Raw genomic sequence first — 20,978 nt, 5'->3', positions numbered from 1 at the left:
CTTCAGTCACTCCTGCCCCATATCAAAATTAGAATGAAAAATTAATTTAACCGAAGTTACCGTTACCCAAATAAATCAATGGTATTTCAGCTATCTAGCAAAATATTCACAATGCTTAATATATACAAAGTAAGATGACCAAAATGACATAGAGTGATATTGTGTAAAACGCTTTCTTTAAAACGAAAAGGAATGATAACAGAAAATTAACTTATTTTTTTCCTGTAAGTCTGTTTACCTCGGAGAGGCAAAAATAATGGACAAATCTTCACTTTCACATTGACTCTTTTCTACCTCTCACCCTTCCTTGTGACCTTGCTGAAAACAGATGTGTGATATGCTGGTGCCAGGGGTGACTCTTCAAAGCACATTTCTTACTCCTGACTTTTTATACAGAAATATATTTTTTCCAATACATCCCAGATACATTATATAAATGTTCCTTTAATAAACAGGTCATGCGTTTATGTACAGATACATACATGAATATAATAAATATAACATTCTGGATGATACTTTATTCCCTGCCTCACCTATCAGATTGATCTTTGAGCTTGACGTATGTGCAAAGCTTAACTTCACCGATTAGAATTATATACAGATCTCTAGACATGTAGAAATCATGAACAATATTCTTTTGGTGTGTTTTTTTTTAGCATTGGAATTATATACAAGGTGAAGATTTACCAACATGATTATCCTGTGAGCATTTTGATACCTGGATGATGAAGCTGAATCTGCCCATTAGATCTGAACTGGAAGACATAGAGTTTAGTTAACAACACACACAGCCTGTTGACACTCCCTAGCTAAATGACAAGACTGACACCTTCAAATATAACATGCAGCTCAGATGAAGCAGGGCAAATCAAGCAAAAATAGACTAAACCCTTGTGTACACAATAAGTTCACAGTTTAGAACAATTTATATCTTGCGGGGTGGTGGGGAGTAAGCATTCATATATTTATATTTTTATTTTATTATCTAGTGATTAGGCCCCAACAACGAACCACATGTGGGGTCTATGCGCAAGTAGCCAATCAGAGTAACTTTCCCAAGCTCTAAAAACTCACATCAAATTGCTTTAAATTGATACTTGCAGACAGTCCCACAGCTCTCCTGGAGCAAATTGTTTGCTGGTTATCAACACTTATGTTTAAGGTAAGAAGAAGAAGAAGAAGAAAAAGAAGAAGAAAGAGAAGATGGACTAAAGTAAACTAAAGAAGATGAAGAGAGCTATAGATAGAATATTAGAAGATGAAGATACCTATGAATAGAAGACAAGAAGAAGAGCCCTACTGTATTAGGTGTGAAATAACAATGGAAACAAGGGCATGCGTGACTATGTGAGCTCTTGTAAACTAAACAATCCAAATTAAACAATTCATTATTAAATTGCCAGCAGGATGCATTTTCACAGCTAGTTTTATAACTGGAGGGTAGTCTCTTATAGATCAATAGTAACAGGAGTGGGTGCAATGTTTCTTTATAAATATATTGTGCAGAGTTACCATAGGTCACATGTAAGACCCTTGCAAGTTCCATGTTGGCCATTAATGAGGGAATTTCTGCTGAAACCATTATATGCATCAAACACATATTTTATATACATGAAAATAAGCAGTATATAGATGTGGGTAATCATTTCAGAATAGGAGATGGAAGTACAATAAGTTATCCCATTTTCACGATTCTATGGAAACTTACTGCAGTCTGGAGTCTATCAATGGATACTTCTATACCTTGTATATGTAGTCTCAGCCTGTTTATGGCCATAAAGGCATACAACCATTGTTACAGCACCTTTGTAGATGGGTTTGGAGTGTCTTGGTAGTAGGCCAGGTTTTACTTTATTCAGAATTGGTCATACCAGAGATTTTTTTTAATGCAAAATTTCAAGGAGGGTCCGTCAATGCAGCTCCAGTTCCCAATGCCACAGGTAAATTTGTAAATTTTAGGCATATAGGGCCTGATTCATTAAAGGAAGTTAACAAAAGGGAAAAAGGAGAGTTGCGCAGAAGTACCTAATAGGTTTTTAATAAAAAATGTCAAACAGCTGTGTAAAATATATGTATCGCATGCTGACAACCACAAAGTTAAGGTGGAACGTATACTATGTATACACTAGCTTTTCTAAGAAACAAATAAAATCAAAATAAAAATGTAAAGATATAAATAGATCTCAATAAAAAACAGATCACATGACCTCATAATCATGTATATATACATACATATATTGCGATGCAACCCAATACACCTATTTATCACCAGCTGGTGAATATAATTGGGATATCCAGATTTAATTGGATCCTGCAGGATATAAGGAAGGCAGAGAAATTGTTTTTCCCTTTTTGCTCTTCAAATATATAAATACAGTTGAAATTGAACTATTACATGTACATGCAAATGATGTTTCTTATTGGAGTTTAGATCTTCAAAAAACTGTCCTTATAAGGATCAAATATAGATGATATCCAGTTATCAAACAGTGCAAGGGAATAATGAAAATGCTGTTAATTATCCAGAAAGTGGAATCTCTTGTCACAGTCACTGTTAGAAAACAATTATGATCCTATATATAGAGAGAACCACACTGTGTGTGTGTGTGTGAAACATCAAATAGAGGCACCGCTTATTAGTGCTTCAGCGGCTATTGGCAATCAAATACCACATGTCTCCGAGAATAAAAACAGTTCCGTTATTGTGGATCTAATATGAATAATATCCGGTAAATAGACAGATGAGGAGAATTTGAATATTATAAATCATCAGTAAAATAAGATCTCCTGTCGCAGCCGCGACTGAAATTCAATAACAATTCCGTATATAGAACCATACTATGTATGTTAAGCGTCCAACAGAGGTGCAGCTTCTTTCCGCTTCAGTGGCTCTATATAATCAAAAGACCACATACCTCTGGGGATCCAAATCGGCTGATGATGAGTGTCTGTCAGCAATAGCAAAGATTAACCACCTTACCAGAAAGCGGGTCTGGATAAAAAACATACAGCAGTTCCTTCGGTGCGCACCAAATCCGGATCCAGACACACAAATGACGTGTGGATGGTAGGTCCCAATAATAATAGCGTTTCAAGCTTGGTAATAACAATCAAATTACTCAGGCACTCAGATAGTGGTAGGCAACATAAAACAAGGCAACGCGTTTCGTCTGATGAACAGACTTTTTCAAGCAGTATTATTCCATCTGGATAGTTGCCCTTTTTAAAGGGAGTATTCCTTCATTTAATTACGTTCATCTGTTCAGATCTTTGAGGTCTTAAAGGTACAAATGTCCATTAATGCACTTAGAAAGTGCATAACACTATCTGATCTTTAGTACATATATATAAATCCGTACATAAGGATAATCAAAAACTGACAAAATATAAATCAGAATAATAACACCAAAAATAAATATAATAAGTAAACTAAATTAAATTAAAAAATATATAAAAATAAATACATAAATTAAAATCTAAATATCCCAATCGTTAAATTCCAAGGTTTCATTCAAACCTTCTGGGTGTAGTGTTTGTAATTTAAAAATCCATGATACCTCGCTTTTACACAATTTCTTATAACGATCCCCCCCCCCCCCCCCTATTTGTGGGACAAAATCTTTCTATTCCAGTTATCTTCAAACCCTTCGGATTATTACCATGAGCTTCCGAGAAATGTCTAGAAACACTGTGTTTCATGTAGCCCTTCATAACATTTTGCCTATGCTCTCTGAAACGACTTTTCAGAGAGCGAGTGGTGCAGCCCACGTACTGGAGTCCACAAGGGCACTCCAGCACGTAGATGACAAAAGTTGTCTCACAGTTAATGTATTGTGAGATAGGAAAAACCAATTTATTCACTGTAGACCTAATGTTAGTGACTGCTTTCTGAATAAAGTCACATGTTAAACAAACATTCTTATTACAACCATAACATCCTGGTTTTTTAGATGGTAACCAGGATTGGGCGTTCTTCTTTCCATTTTCTATTTGATCATTTTTATTATTTCTATTAGATCTCAAAACACTTGGTGCTAGTAAGTTTTTTAGGTTATTATTTTTCTTGTACACTACTATTGGAGTTTCATCCAGAACATTGCTCAAAATATTATCCTGATGCAGGATTTTATAGTTGTTAGTTATAATCCGTTTGATCAGATGAGATTTATTGTTATATTTTGAAATGTAAATGAGAAAATTATCAAATCCTTTTGATTTAGTAGAGTTATCAGATTGAGTTTTATTCTTTGAAACTAATAAATCACTTCGTTTTAATTTAGAAGTATGCTCTTTGGCTTCTTCTAACAAATCTGACGGATATCCTCTTTCAGAAAATTCCAATTGCATTTTATTGGCCTGTGTTTCATAGTCATTCTCAAGAGTACAATTCCTTTTAATTCTACATAATTCTCCCTTGGGGATATTTCTGATCCACGGTTTATAATGGCCGCTTTTGAAATGTAGATACGTATTAGAATCCACAGGCTTATTATAATTATTGGAAATAATCCTATTACTAGTTTCCTCTATCGTAAGGGTAATATCTAGGAAGTTTGCAGTGGAACAACTGGACTGATGAGTGAAAAATAAATTATAAGTGTTAGTGTTAAGAAAATAAACAAATTCTGAGGCCAATTGAGCACCTCCATCCCAAATAATAAATAAATCGTCTATGTAACGGCCATAGAGCGCCAGGTTCGCCCCATATGGGCCACCCCAAATGAGGTCGTCCTCCAACGCCCCCATATAAATAGGGCCTGATTCATTAAAGGAAGTTAAGTTAAAAATTGAGCAAGTAATAGAGATGCTCGGGCTTGGTTCTCAGAAAACCGAACCCACCCAAACATAGCCAATCTGAGTACCGAGCTGAGTCGACTCGGTACTTTCACGCGCCCTTGGAACTGAAAAGGAGGCAAAACTCCTCATTGTTGCATCATCGGATCTCGCAAGATTTGGATTCTATAAGTACCACACTCCACGGAGGTCCGGTGCCATTTCACAGAGAAACACAGAAGGGGTAGCAGGGTTGTTGGCAGTCTCCAGTGCAATTGGGCAGCATCATAGCTAAAACAGAAAAAGAGGGGTGGCAACGTTCTTCAAAGTCTCCAGTGACATTCTAAAGAGTTAAAGCTCACACAGAAACAGGAGAGGTGGCAGTTTTCATTGCTGAAAGGCAAATAATAGGACTGGCAGTGTTCTTATTCTTGTCATTCTACTGTGCCGAGTTGGAAGAAAACAGTAAGGCATTAGCATAAACTGTATGTTCAGATTCAGCAATGACACAAATCCCTGAGGAGAGTCCATCCTTGAGTGCTATGTGTAAGCCTGACATTTCTAATACTGTACTCATAAAGAAGCCTCCTATCAGCATTTCTGCAGATGTGTGGATGAGCAGCCCAAGTGTAGCCGGTGATACACAAATTGAGGATACCACTTTGCAATTGCAACAGAATGTGGGGGATATTTGTGTAGCTGACGGCAGCGCTAATGAGGATGTTGATGAGGATGATGTTGTTTGTGTAAGGCCTGCACCAGTGGAAGCAGTTCTTGCACGTGATAAGAAGAAGGCCATTGTCATGCCTGGACATAAGACCAAAAAACCCACCTCTTATGTGTGGAATTATTTTTACCCAAATTCTGCCAACAGTTGTCTAGCCATTTGTAGCATTTTTTAAGCCACAGACAGTAGAGGTAGGGCCCTTAACCATCTAGGAACCTCATCCATGTTGCTCCATTTGAAGCGAGTTCATGGCAAGCTGTTGGGAAATTCTGAAACTTATGCTAAAAAAAACCCAATAAGCAGTCCAGCATCAGCTAGGACCCTTCTCTCCCGGCACTTGCAATCTACACCCACAACACCTTCCTCATCAATATCCTCAGTAGTGATCGGAGTTCATCCTGCATCCAAGTTGCTAAGGCTAGATGACTCCTCCAATATCCAGGATTCCTCAGAAGAACTCTTGAGCGTTAGTCCTGCTGCTGCTGTTGCTGCTGCTGCTGGGGGTAGATCTTCAATCCAGAAGCAGACCAAGAAGAAGACTACTAGTAGTTTACAACAATTAACTGTTAAACAATCCTTTGCAAGAGGAGGAAAGTATGAAAGTTGTCACCTAGTTGCAAAGCAGATCACAGACGCCATGAAGATTCTTAAAAATTAAATTATTGGGCTACAAAATGCCATTCTACCCACTGTACACTTGATCACAGATATGTGGACAAGTGGAACTGAGTAAACTAAAGACAATATGACTGTGACAGCCCACTGGGTTGGTGATTCGTCCTTCACCAGCAGGAACAGCAGCAGCATGTAACCAACTACGTCACAGTTTTCAAAGCCAGGCTACTCTGTGTATCACCGGCTTCACAAAGAGGCATACAGCTGACAATCTGTTATAAAAACTAAGGGATGTCATTGCAACATGGCTTATCCCGCTTTGACTCTCCTCAGGATATGTCATTTGTGATAACGCCACCAATATTGGGAGAGCATTATAGCTCGGTGAATGTCATCACATTCCCTGTTTTGCTCACACAATCAACTTGGTGGTGCAGAGCTTTTTAAAAAATGACAGGGACGTGCAGGAGATGCTGTCTGAGGCCCGTAAAATATCTGGACATTTCCGGCATTCCGCAACAGCATGTAGGAGATTGCCTCAGCTACAAGAACAATTTAATTTGCCCTGCCACTAACTGAAGCAAGAGGTGGTGACAAGGTGGAATTCCACCCTGTATATGCTTGTGAGGATGGAGGAACAGTGAAAATCCATCCACGCTTACTTCACAAGCCATGACATTGGGAAAGGAGAGGAAATGTATTTTGCTCAAGCGCAATAGAGAATTATTTCTGTGTTGTGCAAGGTGCTGAAACCATTCAAAGTAGTCACCTGTGAAGTGAGTTCAGACACTGCTAACTTGAGTCAAGTGATTCCCTTAATTAGACGTTTGGAAAAGCAGTTTGAGAAACTGAAGGAGGAGATGAAACAAAGCAATTACGCTAAGTATGACGGACTTGTAGATCAAGTACTTTATTTGCTTCGCCAGGATCCAAGAGTTATCAAAATCTTGAAATCGGATCACTACATTTTGGCAAATGTGCTTGATCCTAGGTTTCTTCTCTTTGTTTCCAACTGACCCAGATCTCAAGAGATGCAAGGAGCTCCTGGCGAGCAAGATGACAGCTCAGGTGTTTTGTGACAGAACAACATCTCCTCCTTCAGTTTCTCACTCAACTGCTGCTAGGAAAAAAACGTAGCTTTCCCAAGAGACACAGGAATGATGCAGATGACTCATCACAACATTTTGACATCTGGTCTGGTCTAAAACTATTGACCAAAAACCGTAACACCTCTGCTGTAACTCCACCTGATCCTACTATCAACATCCAAAGGATGGTGAAGCCATGGCCTTATCTGTGTGGAGTTTGTATGTTCTCCCTGTGTTTGCGTGGGTTTCCTCCGGGTGCTCCGGTTTCCTCCCACACTCCAAAAACATACTGGTAGGTTAATTGGCTGCTATCAAAATTGACCCTAGTCTTTCTGTCTGTGTGTGTATGTTAGAGAATTAAGACTGTAAGCTCCAAAGGGGCAGGGACTGATGTGAATGAGTTCTCTGTACAGAGCTGCGGAATCAGTGGCGCTATATAAATAAATGGTGATGATGATGATGATGATGAAGGATTATTTTAACGACAGCATAGAAATAGGAACGTCAGACAGTCCCTTTACACACTGGGAGGAAGAAAAAGGGAATTTGGAGACCCATGTACCAAGTTGCTTTGTACTACCTAAGCTGCCCACCCTCCAGTATATACACGGAATTAGTTTTCAGCACAGCCGGGAACCTTGTCAACGATCGACGTAGGAGGCTACTTCCTCAAAATGTGGAAAAGATGATGTTCATCAAAATGAACTTCAATTTCCACGAAGAAGGCCTTTCCTGGCAATTACATCAAAGTACAGAGACTTCTGTATTGGTGGATTCCAGCGGGGATGAAATAATAATGTGTGAGGATGATGTACACACTGATGAGGGTGAGGCTGAGGCTGAGGATGATGACAACAACATCTTGCCACAGTAGAGTTCATTAACAGCACTGTTGGCTTAGGTGCCTTGAGCCCATTGTTAGCTTGTTTTGTGGGGGCCTAAACAAACCAAGCACTTCAGCCACAAAAGTGGCACTCCTTGTTTCTGAAGTGCTTGGTTTGTTAAAGTGTGCATGTCCTTTTTAAGATCCAAAATAAAGGTGAATTGGAGGGCCCAAGGACAATTCCATCTTGCACCACTTTTCCTTTCAGCTACCGCTGTGTGCCACTGTTACCTAGATGTGCTATATACTGTTGTGTGCTTTGCAAAACTTAGCTTTCACCAAGACACCCATTGATAATGCAGATGACTCAGCACAACATATTGACATCTGGTCTGGTCTACCGTAAAAGAATTGACCAAAATTAGTGACACCTCTGCCATAACTCCACCTGATCCTACTATCAACATCCAAAGAATGGTGGAGTATTATTATTATTATTTTTTAACAGTATAAAGACAACAGTTTTATTAACAAAGAACAGTGTTGTTTGCAGAAGTAATATAAGCATGGATGTCTATATAGACGTGTATATGTATTACTCAAACTTTCCACTTTGCTGCTTTTACATCAGTATTGCACTAAGTGTTTGTAATCTGCACTTTACGTCAAAGGTACTTAGCTATATTTTAATGTTTTGGGGACTGGGGCCGATTCGAAGCTCAATGTTGACCTTGCTTTTTGCTGTGCATGTTAATGGCTCTTTTTAATGCATTGTCTAGAACAAGATCCGATTTACTTATGTCAGAATTATCGCAGCCAATATTTGGACACCTGGCGGATTTACCCTTCTGAAGTTTGTTTTCAATCATCCTTTCAATTGTTTATCTCTCGTACGTATGACCACATTCTTTGTTTTTCACTGGTTTCCCCATCTCCAACTGTGTAATCGGAGTGCTATGGGTGACGGCGATCTCCTCGTCTTCATCTTCCAGAGCTCCATATGCAGGGGCCGGTGACACACATTTGTTTAATCAGGTCTCTTAGCTGTTTTTTAAACTGGACATATTTATTGTCCTGCCTCAGGGCCTCTCTGTATTATTCTTCTGAAGCGCAGTGGATCTCAGATGTACAAACTCTCTTAAATCTGAGATCTTATCCGGTGGGTCATTTTTTAACTTAAATACAGTCTCCTCAACTGCGTCTATATATTGGTTAAAATCTCTGTTCAATGCAGTGTATTCCAATAGGACAGATTCCATGCTGCCCACATGTTCCGTGTCACAGTCTGTCTGAAGCAGATGTAATGCCACTCCAGTTGCAATTTCCATTCCTCTGTCTACATTAGTTTGGCAGTTCTTCAGGGATAAGAGGGAGGTATCCACAGAGGAGAAGGAGATTAAAGATGCAGCACGAGCAGACATGGTTTAATAATGTAGAGTTCATTGACAGCACTGTTGGGCTTAAGGCAGCTAAACTATTGGTAGCTTGTTTTGTGGGGGCCCAAACAATCCAAGCACTTCAGCCACAAAAGTGGCAGTGCTTGTCGCTGGAGTGCTTGGTTTTTAAACTGTACATGTCCTTTTCAATATCTTACATAAAGGTGGATAGGAAGGCCCAAAGACAATTCTATCTCGCACCACCTATCTTTTCTGCCACTGCTGTGTGGCAATGTTTCCTGGATGTGCTATGAACTGCCGTGTTTGTGTAGTTGCTCTGTCGCTTAGCATCAAGCCAGCATGGCGCAGTCTTTGTCCGAAAGTGGATGAAAATAATATTGTGACCTGTGAAGTGGTCAAAATTGACTGGAAATGACAAGAAATTAGTTTTATTGAGGTTAATAATAATGTAGGAACAAAAAAAAAGAGTTAAATTATGTGATTTTAGCATATTTTAGCTATTTTTCTAAAAAATACAGATCCAAAACCAAAACACGTGAGAGCAGTTTTGCCAAAGCCAAAACCAAAACACGAACTTATTCCAGATCCAAAACCAAAACACGGGGGTCAGTGAACATCTCTAGTAAGTAGTCTTCTGGACAAAACCATGTTACAATGCAAGAGGTGCAAATCAGTTTTCTATTTAGCACATAAGTTAAATACTGTCTGTTTATTCATGTAGCACACAAATATCAACTTTACATTTCAGTGTACAAATAAGCTATCAAGTATTTATGACCTCCATGAAAAAAACAAACAGCATTTAACTTATGTGCAAAATAGAAAACTAATTTGCACCCCTTTCATTGTAACATAGTTTTGTCTAGGAGAAAACTTTTTCAATTTTTTAATTAACTTTCCTTAATGAATCAAGCTCATAATCTATGTTCACTATACAAAGTACAGAGCCACATATCTGATTTAGATTTACTACATTTCTTAGTTTGAATGAATGAATCATGTGTTCAATGATTTTCCCATGAACATTTCATGACACATTTATGGTAAAAGTCATGTTAATTATTATATTATAAAACTGATTATTCTGTTAGATAACATCAAAGCTTCCGTAAGAGAACCCATTATTTATCAGCCATTATTCCCTTTTCATTTCTCTCACCTGTCACCCTCAACAGAGTTTTTATAATAACAACTCTAACACTAATTAACACTAATTATATGGTTAATGTTTTTCAGCAAGCTGTGAAGTGTTGACCATTTAGGAAACCTTTGGCCCACAGCTGTCCCCATATGCCCTGTAGGTTGCCTAACTCTTGCATAGACTTCTTTTTGAGATGGGCTAATTAACTTGGCAAATTCTGAAAATAGGACAAATTGCAGAGATTTGCCATCATTTTCACTGAATAAATAACACCCACTGGCCACTCACAGTGCACGGAATGTAAAAAGCCAATCAAAGTGCACGGAATGTAAAAAGCCAATCACAGTGCATGGAATGTAAAAAGTCAATCACAGTGCACGGAATGTTAAAAGCCAATCGCAGTGCACGGAATGTAAAAAGCCAATCACAGTGCACGGAATGTAAAAAGCCAATCTCAGTGCACGGAATGTAAAAAGCCAATCTCAGTGCATGGAATGTAAAAAACCAATCTCAGTGCAAGGAATGTATAAAGCCAATCACAGTGCACGGAATGTAAAAAGCCAATCAGCAAGCATTAACAAATGTCACATGTCTGTAAGCTTATATTAAGATTTTTGAGTCATGGATTGTACTAGGGAAAACACCTGGTTGTTTTCTGTGACTATTTTACACTTATGCGTGCACTGTATTTACTACATAGCTGTGTAAAAATTGCCTACATGATTTATCTTTATCTCTTGTTCCTACACATTTTACATCTTTGCTACAACACAGCAAGTTAGTTATACCTTAAAGAAGTAGAAATTCTAACATTTAAGAAAAATGATTTGACAATGGATAAAGCCTAAATTCACCTCCCCCATACACTATTCCCGAGAAAAAATATACCATGATAGGTGTAGCATTCATCATCATCATCATAATTTATTTAAATAGCGCCAACATATTCCATAGCGCTTTACAATTGGGGACAAACATAATAAACTTATAAACAAACTGGGTAAAACAGACAAAGCGGTGAGAAGGCACTGCTCACAAGATTACAATCTATGGGACAATGGGAGTTTAACACATGAAGCTAAGTCTACATTTTGCATTTCGGCCCAGCCAGACTGCAAAGGTAAAAGTGACTCATAAGCCAAATGATCCTGTCACACAACAATGTTGGTCAGGGGGTAGTTGTCTTGTGTGAAATTGTGTAACGGGTGGTAATAGTGTAATGTAGTGAGCTTAATAGGGTGGTTGAGGAATATTATAAGCTTGTCTGAAGAGGTGGGTTTTCAGGGAACGCTTGAAAGTTTGTAGACCAGAGGAGAGTCTTATTGTGCGAGGGAGAGAATTCCATAGAGTGGGCGCAGCCCGAAAAAAGTCCTGTAACTGGGAATGGGAGGATGTAATGAGGGTGGATGAGAGACGCCGATCTTGTGTAGAACAGAGTTGTCGATTTGGGAGATATTTTGAGACAAGAGAGGAGATGTATGTTGGTGCAGCTTTGCTGATGGCCTTGTAGGTTAGTAAAAGTATTTTATATTGGATTCGGTAGAAAAGAGGCAACCAGTGTAGAGACATACAGAGTGATTCAACAGAGGAATAACTTTGCAAGGAAAATCAATCTTGCCACAGCGTGCAAAATAGATTGTAGGAGTTTGAGTCTGTTTTGGGGAAGACCAGTGAGGAAGGAATTGCAATAGTCAATCCGGGACATGATAAGTGCATGTATTAAGGTTTTTGCAGTGTCTTGCGTGAGATATGTGCGAATTCCGGAAATGTTTTTTAGATGTATGTAACATGATTTAGATATAGAGTCAATGTGGGGAACAAAGGATAGGTGTGAGTCAAGGATTACACCTAGGCAGCGAGCTTGTGGGGTAGGATTTATGGTCATGATATCAACAGAGATAGAAATGCCAGGTATGCTCTTGTTGGTGGGTGGGAATATTATTATCTCTGTTTTAGAAAGATTAAGTTTGAGTTGGCGAGAGGACATCCAAGATGAAATGGCAGAAAGACAGTCAGTTACACGGGACAACACAGATGTCGAGAGATCAGGAGAGGGTAGATAGATTTGGGTATCATCCGCATAGAGATGATACTGAAAGCCAAAGGAACTTATTAGATTTTCAAGAGAAGTGGTATAGATAGAGAACAGCAGAGGACCTAGCACTGAGCCTTGCGGTACTCCAACTGATAAAGGAACCGGAGCAGAGGTGGCCCCAGAGAAATTAACAGTTAAAGAGCGATTAGAAAGGTACAATGGGAACCAGGATAGAACAGTGTTTTGAAGACCTAGGGATTGCAGCGTTTGTATGAGAAGAGAGGTGTCAAATGCAGCCGAGAGATCCAAGTGAATTAGGAGAGAGTAATGGCGTTTAGTTTTAGCAGTGATCAGATCACTGACAACCTTAGTCAACGCAGTCTCTGTGGAGTGTTGAGAACGAAAGCCAGACTGAAGAGGATCCAACAGGTTGTTTGTGGAAAGGAAGCGTGTGAGGCGAGTGTAGGCAAGTCTCTCTAGAAGCTGAGAGATGGGACGGTAATTTGAGAGAGAGTTTGGGTTGGAATATTGTTTTTTTAGAATAGGAGTAATCACTGCATGCTTGTATAGTGATGGAAAGATGCCAGTAGAGAGCGAGAGATTACAGATTTTTGTTAGAGGTGAAATGAGCACAGAAGACAGGGATCTACCAATTTGCGAGGGAATAGGATCAAGAGGACAGGAGGTAAAGTAGGAAGATAAAAAGAGAGTAGAAATTTCCTGTTCATTTGTGGGGTCAAATGAAGAGAGGGTGTCAGAGGGTAGTGGGAAGGAATTGAGCTGATTGCTTGTCGAGGAAGAGGATACCATTTCTAGTCTGATCTTATCAATCTTGTCCTTGTGGTAGGAAGTAAGATCCTGGGCACTGATAGTCAGGGCCACCTTAACTACTAGGGCAATGCAGTGTACCGGACCCCTAAAAAAAAAAAATATATATATATATATATAAAATATATACCATGATAGGTGTAGCATTCATCATCATCATCATAATTTATTTAAATAGCGCCAACATATTCCATAGCGCTTTACAATTGGGGACAAACATAATAAACTTATAAACAAACTGGGTAAAACAGACAAAGCGGTGAGAAGGCACTGCTCACAAGATTACAATCTATGGGACAATGGGAGTTTAACACATGAAGCTAAGTCTACATTTTGCATTTCGGCCCAGCCAGACTGCAAAGGTAAAAGTGACTCATAAGCCAAATGATCCTGTCACACAACAATGTTGGTCAGGGGGTAGTTGTCTTGTGTGAAATTGTGTAACGGGTGGTAATAGTGTAATGTAGTGAGCTTAATAGGGTGGTTGAGGAATATTATAAGCTTGTCTGAAGAGGTGGGTTTTCAGGGAACGCTTGAAAGTTTGTAGACCAGAGGAGAGTCTTATTGTGCGAGGGAGAGAATTCCATAGAGTGGGCGCAGCCCGAAAAAAGTCCTGTAACTGGGAATGGGAGGATGTAATGAGGGTGGATGAGAGACGCCGATCTTGTGTAGAACAGAGTTGTCGATTTGGGAGATATTTTGAGACAAGAGAGGAGATGTATGTTGGTGCAGCTTTGCTGATGGCCTTGTAGGTTAGTAAAAGTATTTTATATTGGATTCGGTAGAAAAGAGGCAACCAGTGTAGAGACATACAGAGTGATTCAACAGAGGAATAACTTTGCAAGGAAAATCAATCTTGCCACAGCGTGCAAAATAGATTGTAGGAGTTTGAGTCTGTTTTGGGGAAGACCAGTGAGGAAGGAATTGCAATAGTCAATCCGGGACATGATAAGTGCATGTATTAAGGTTTTTGCAGTGTCTTGCGTGAGATATGTGCGAATTCCGGAAATGTTTTTTAGATGTATGTAACATGATTTAGATATAGAGTCAATGTGGGGAACAAAGGATAGGTGTGAGTCAAGGATTACACCTAGGCAGCGAGCTTGTGGGGTAGGATTTATGGTCATGATATCAACAGAGATAGAAATGCCAGGTATGCTCTTGTTGGTGGGTGGGAATATTATTATCTCTGTTTTAGAAAGATTAAGTTTGAGTTGGCGAGAGGACATCCAAGATGAAATGGCAGAAAGACAGTCAGTTACACGGGACAACACAGATGTCGAGAGATCAGGAGAGGGTAGATAGATTTGGGTATCATCCGCATAGAGATGATACTGAAAGCCAAAGGAACTTATTAGATTTTCAAGAGAAGTGGTATAGATAGAGAACAGCAGAGGACCTAGCACTGAGCCTTGCGGTACTCCAACTGATAAAGGAACCGGAGCAGAGGTGGCCCCAGAGAAATTAACAGTTAAAGAGCGATTAGAAAGGTACAATGGGAACCAGGATAGAACAGTGTTTTGAAGACCTAGGGATTGCAGCGTTTGTATGAGAAGAGAGGTGTCAAATGCAGCCGAGAGATCCAAGTGAATTAGGAGAGAGTAATGGCGTTTAGTTTTAGCAGTGATCAGATCACTGACAACCTTAGTCAACGCAGTCTCTGTGGAGTGTTGAGAACGAAAGCCAGACTGAAGAGGATCCAACAGGTTGTTTGTGGAAAGGAAGCGTGTGAGGCGAGTGTAGGCAAGTCTCTCTAGAAGCTGAGAGATGGGACGGTAATTTGAGAGAGAGTTTGGGTTGGAATATTGTTTTTTTAGAATAGGAGTAATCACTGCATGCTTGTATAGTGATGGAAAGATGCCAGTAGAGAGCGAGAGATTACAGATTTTTGTTAGAGGTGAAATGAGCACAGAAGACAGGGATCTACCAATTTGCGAGGGAATAGGATCAAGAGGACAGGAGGTAAAGTAGGAAGATAAAAAGAGAGTAGAAATTTCCTGTTCATTTGTGGGGTCAAATGAAGAGAGGGTGTCAGAGGGTAGTGGGAAGGAATTGAGCTGATTGCTTGTCGAGGAAGAGGATACCATTTCTAGTCTGATCTTATCAATCTTGTCCTTGTGGTAGGAAGTAAGATCCTGGGCACTGATAGTCAGGGCCACCTTAACTACTAGGGCAATGCAGTGTACCGGACCCCTAAAAATATATATATATATATATATATATATATATATATATATATATATATATATATATATAGTGTGTGTGTGTAAAAAAAATATATATGTATGTAAAAAAAACGTGATTATATATATAGGGGCCCCCTTAACTTACCTTAAGTCCGATCCTCTTCTTTTTTCCGTGCCGCTGAGTCTCTTCTGCCCTCTTCCGTGCTGTGGTTGCAGTGAATGCTGGGCGTGACATCACGCCCAGCATTCACTGCGAGCACAGCATGGAAGAGGGGACCAGGGAGAGAGCCGGATCACGGCTGATGTGACCGCAAGGTAAGTATTTAAAAAAAAAAAAAAGCATTCGGACGGGCCCCCCTTGCCTGCAGGGCCCCCGGGCACCTGCCCATCGTGTCCAATGGAAGAGACGGCCCTGCTGATAGTAGATGGAGGGTTTGGGGTGGGAGGATTGAGAAGAGATTTAAATGTATTGAAAAGGCGTTTGGGGTTAGAAGCCTGAGCATAGATAAGAGATTGGAAGTATGTTTGTTTTGCAGTGTCCAGAGCATTTCGATAGGAGCGGTAGATAGAAGTATATGTGAAGACGTCATTAGAGGTACGAGATTTACACCAGTGACGTTCTGCATTACGGGACAGTTTTTGAAGATTTTGCGTTGCTGTAATGTGCCACGGCTGACATCGAAGTCTACGTGTAGTATGTAGTGTCACTGGAGCCACTTGACCAAGGGCTGTTGCTAAGGTTTGGTGAAAATGAGGTACTGCCGTATCAGGGGAGGAGAATGTAGAGATAGGGGAGAGAAGGTGTTGGAGAGAGGTGGAAAATTGTTGAAGATTAATAGAATTAAGATTTATGTAGGTATGAGGAGTCTTGGTAGAGTTAGACAGTAGAGAGGTTAGAGCAGTGGGGGTGAGTGAGCAGCTGATAAGGTGATGATCCGAGAGGGGGAAGGGTGTGTTAAGAAAGTTAGAAACTGAGCATAGTCTAGAGAAAACAAGATCAAGGCAGTGGTCATCCTGATGAGTAGATGATTCAATCCACTGGGAGAGGCCAAGTGAGGAGGTTAGAGAGAGTAGTTTGGAAGCAGCTTTGGAAGGTGAGTTATCAATGGGGATGTTGAAATCACCCAGGATGATGGTGGGGATGTCTGAAGATAAGAAGTGAAGGGAGCCATGTAGAGAAATCCTCAATAAATTGTTGGTGTGCTCCAGGGGGACGATAGATCACCGCAACACGTAGAGAGAATGGATTAAAAATGCGAATAGCATGTACTTCAAAAAATGTGAACGTGAGTGATGGGACATTTGGTAGAACTGTGGACGTGCACTGTGGGGAAAGAAGTAGTCCAACCCCACCTCCTTGTCTGCCTTCAGGTCTGGAGGTGTGGGTGAGATGGAGGCCACCATGTGAAAGTGATGCAGGTGAGGCATGTTTCTGTTATTGCCAGAAGGTTGAAGTTTTTTGAGAGGAAGAGATCATGAATGGAGGTAAGTTTGTTACAAACAGAGTGTGCATTCCAAAGGGCACATTTAAAGGACTGTGGAAGAGAGGGGAGACAGATGATGTGTTTGAGGTTTGCTATAGAGCGGTAGTGTTCTGATGTATGTGTGTGTGAGGAGTGTGGGGGACCTGGATTAGGTGATATATCACCGGCTAATAGAAGCAGAATGAGAAAAAGATAGGCAAGGGGATTGTAAGATGTGTGACTTTTTATTTTCTGGCGATAGGTGGAGGCCGTACTTGTTAGAGATAATAAATAGGAAAACAGTTCACGGGTGTTAACTAGAGGTGAAAGCAGGTGCAATTTGGACAAATGTTTGTGTTGGTGGAGGGGTGAAAGATGATACAGTCCTAAAGATAATGCCATGAAAAGAGACCAAGAAAAGCAATTTGTTAAACATTTTGATAAAAAAGAGTAAAAGCAAGAAAGTTAGGGGATTGTAAAGAATTACCTATTTGCAGTGTTCTGTGTAGATAGACAAGTATTGCAGAAATAGACTGTGGCAGATGTAGCTTAATCCTGGAAGTAATAAAATGTAGTCCAATATTTGTCTAACTGTGCATTTTCATACACTTTGTGAGAAAACTCACTTAGTGTAGAAAACACACATACGTCTCACCCCACATACGTATCCCCATAGACTGAAGCTAAGATGTAGTCAGGATAATTTAGGAAAACACTACAGCTGTGCTAATTGGTCAGCTAATCAAAGTAAAAGAAAACATTTGTCGAATAGGCTAGAGGAGGGCAGATAACTATCATTAATTAGGCATCAATAAAATAACTAAGTTAGAATAGATAACAAATTCCTATAACATACTTTTTATACACACAGTTGCAGAGATGAGATACACAAATTAATGTATTAATGTAGCATTACACTGATTTAAAACAAAGACATATTCAGTGATAAGTAGAAACTACTTCCCATAAAATATTAGATACATTTTTTTGTTATAATTGTTTAACTTTTAAGCAGAACGCTCTTGAGATGTTGTCTTGAACACTTCATCATCATCTATTTATATAGTGCCACTTATTCCACATCAGTCCCTGCCCCATTGGAGCTTACAATCTAAATTCCCTAACATACACTCACACAGACTAAGGGCAATTTAATAGCAACCAATTAACCTACCAGTATGTTTTTGGAGTGTGGGAGGAAACTGAAGCACCCAGAGGAAACCCAAGCAAACACAGGAAGAACATACAAACTCCACACAGTTAAGGCCATGGTCGGGAATTGAACTCATGACTCCAATGCTGTGAGGCAGAAGTGCTAACCATTAAGCCACCGTGCTGCCCACTTAGTTACTTATGAAAACCGCTGAGGAGCAAAAACCTCTTGGTAATGCTACTTGTCTCAATTTGTGCTGGGAAATATGGTGGCTTTCTCACTGGGTGATGGGAGGAGTTAGCCAGAGTGTTCCTTGCTAAGCTTTGACTAATCACATGGGCGGAGCTAATTTGAAGATATTAATTTTTTGTTATGGATTGAGATGATTCAAATGTGATATAGGGGGAAAGTGCTAATTTTTAAGGGGTGTTCCCCTTAAAAATTTTCAAATTCTAGTTATCATTTATTTAGTACATTCTACAAAATGACATCTAGAATCTGATTGATTGCTATAGACAACATCTCCACTTTTTCAAACCCGCAGCTTGATAAATTTACCCCTAAAACTTTAACAACTCTAACAAACACTGTGATAACATATAAGCAATTGTTGTTTTTATTAACATTATAATGAAAATATAATAATTCTCTGACAATTTACAGTGTTCTTTTGGTCTTTAAGTTGAAACCGTCATAATAACATTAAGTTGGGAACATCATTTCTTTGCCAACCTTCCTTTGTCACTTTCTAGCATGCTTTAATCATAGAACAACTGCTCAAAGACCAGCAGAGGGCGCTAGACTTCTAACATTGGCAACAATAGTAGCTTTAAACTGTACATAGTGATAGATTTACTATTTCACCTAAACCACAAATATAATCACCTAAATCTATTCCACATGGAACAGGAATGCTTGTCTAAGGGGGGAATTCAATAAGCTCAGTACGGTACAAATATCCCCTCATTTCCCCTTGCACCTCAATGGGGTACGAGAATAAATAAGCGGATGTTTCAGTAAAAATATACGCGCAAATTGTCTGCGGAATCCCTGCAAAACACTTCACGTTGAATTGAATTCCCCCTATGAGTCCTTTCACATATGCATTGGAAATGTGTTTTTAGCCTAATTAAACTTTGGAATTCAGGGGTGTAAGACAAAACCATTGTGCCACATAGCAAAATTTTCGGAGGTGCTTGGCGATACGTGTTCATCTGCTCTCTGCTTTCCTGAGCATGTATGTGGGTCGGCGCATGTGCAGTAACACACCATTTTGGCTCTCGGTTCTGGATCAGCCTGCGCTGTAGTTATACCACAGGTGGGAAAGTTTACGTGTTATAACAAATGCGCACAGATTGCAACGCACACATTTTTATTAAAAAAAAAGCATGCATTGCCCTGGTGTCTCCGTCTACTTGGATGCCCCTTCAGGTCTTCAGTGTGACTCATGGAAATTCCCATCATAACTCTACAACACCATTTTCACCAATATCTCAAACATAATTGGATGGATTTCCTAGATACCAACATTGGACACTTAGAGGACTACTTCTATTCTGGGAAACCTCCAAAGCTGTAATACAGGGACAAATAATTTTGTATTTAAGTAAGAAAAAATGAAACTATAAAAAAATATCTATCTCTATCTAAATTATTATAAGATAATAAGATAATGAGATAATAATATAATATGATAAATCTGCTCCCCCCTTCTTCTATAGCATCCACTTTTCTCCCCCCTTCTTCTACAGAATCCTCTCTTTTCCCCCTTCTTCTGCAGCATCCTCTCTACTCCCCCCTCTTCTTCTGTAGCAACCACTCTTCTCCCCCCCTCTTCTTCTGTAGCATCCACTCTTCTCCCCCACTCTTCTTCTGTAGCATCCTTTCTTCTCCCCCCTTCATCTGTGGCATTCTCTCTACTCCCCCTTCTTCTGTGGCATCCTCAGTTCTCCCCCTTCTTCTCTGGCACCCTCTCTTCTCCTCCCTCTTCATCGGTGGCATCCTCTCTTCTCCCCCCTTCTTCTGTAGCATCCTCTCTTCTCCCCCCCTTCTTCTGTAGCAGCCTCTCTTATCCCCCCTTTTTCTGTAGCATCCCTGTAGCATCCACGCTTCTTACCCCCTTCTTCTGTGGCATCCTCTCTTCTCCCCCTTCTTCTGTAGCATCCTCTCTTCTTCACCCTTCTTTTGTAGCATCCACTCTTCTCCCCCCCTTCTTCTGTAGTATCCTCTCTTCTCCCCACTTATTATGTAGCATCCTTTGTTCCCCCCCCTTATTCTGTAGCATCCTCGTCTTCCCCCTTTATTCTGTAGTGTCCTCTCTTCTTCCCCCTTTATTCTGTAGTATCCTTTCTTCTTTCCCCTTATTCTGTGGTATCCTCTCTTCTTCCCCCTTTATTCTGTAGTGTCCTCTCTTCTTCCCCCCTCATTCTGTAGCATCCTCTCTTCTTCCCACTTTATTCTGTAGCATCCTGTCTTCTTCCCACCTTATTCTGTAGCATCCTCTCTTCTCCTCCCCCCTTATTCTGTAGTATCCTCTCTTCTTCCCCCTTATTCTGTAGCGTCCTCTCTTCTTCCCCCTTTATTCTGTAGTGTCCTTTCTTCTTCCCCCTTTATTCTGTAGTGTCCTCTCTTCTTCCCCCTTCATTCTGTAGTGTCCTCTCTTCTTCCCCCTTATTCTGTAGTATCCTCTCTTCTTCCCCCTTTATTCTGTAGTGTCCTCTCTTCTTCCCCTTTTATTCTGTAGTGTCCT

The 20,978-nt window shown here is 40.0% G+C and overlaps 1 pseudogene; it reads right to left on the bottom strand.

Annotated features, from left to right (window-relative positions):
• Positions 1 to 8,745: 8,745 nt before the first annotated feature.
• On the bottom strand, positions 8,746 to 9,519 carry LOC142140568 (E3 SUMO-protein ligase NSE2-like; annotated as a pseudogene).
• Positions 9,520 to 20,978: the final 11,459 nt, after the last annotated feature.

Source organism: Mixophyes fleayi, chromosome 2, assembly GCF_038048845.1.
Source record: "Mixophyes fleayi isolate aMixFle1 chromosome 2, aMixFle1.hap1, whole genome shotgun sequence".
Taxonomy (NCBI): domain Eukaryota; kingdom Metazoa; phylum Chordata; class Amphibia; order Anura; family Limnodynastidae; genus Mixophyes; species Mixophyes fleayi.
Note: the sequence above shows the minus strand (reverse complement) of the source record. Positions and strands in the feature narration are given on the sequence as shown.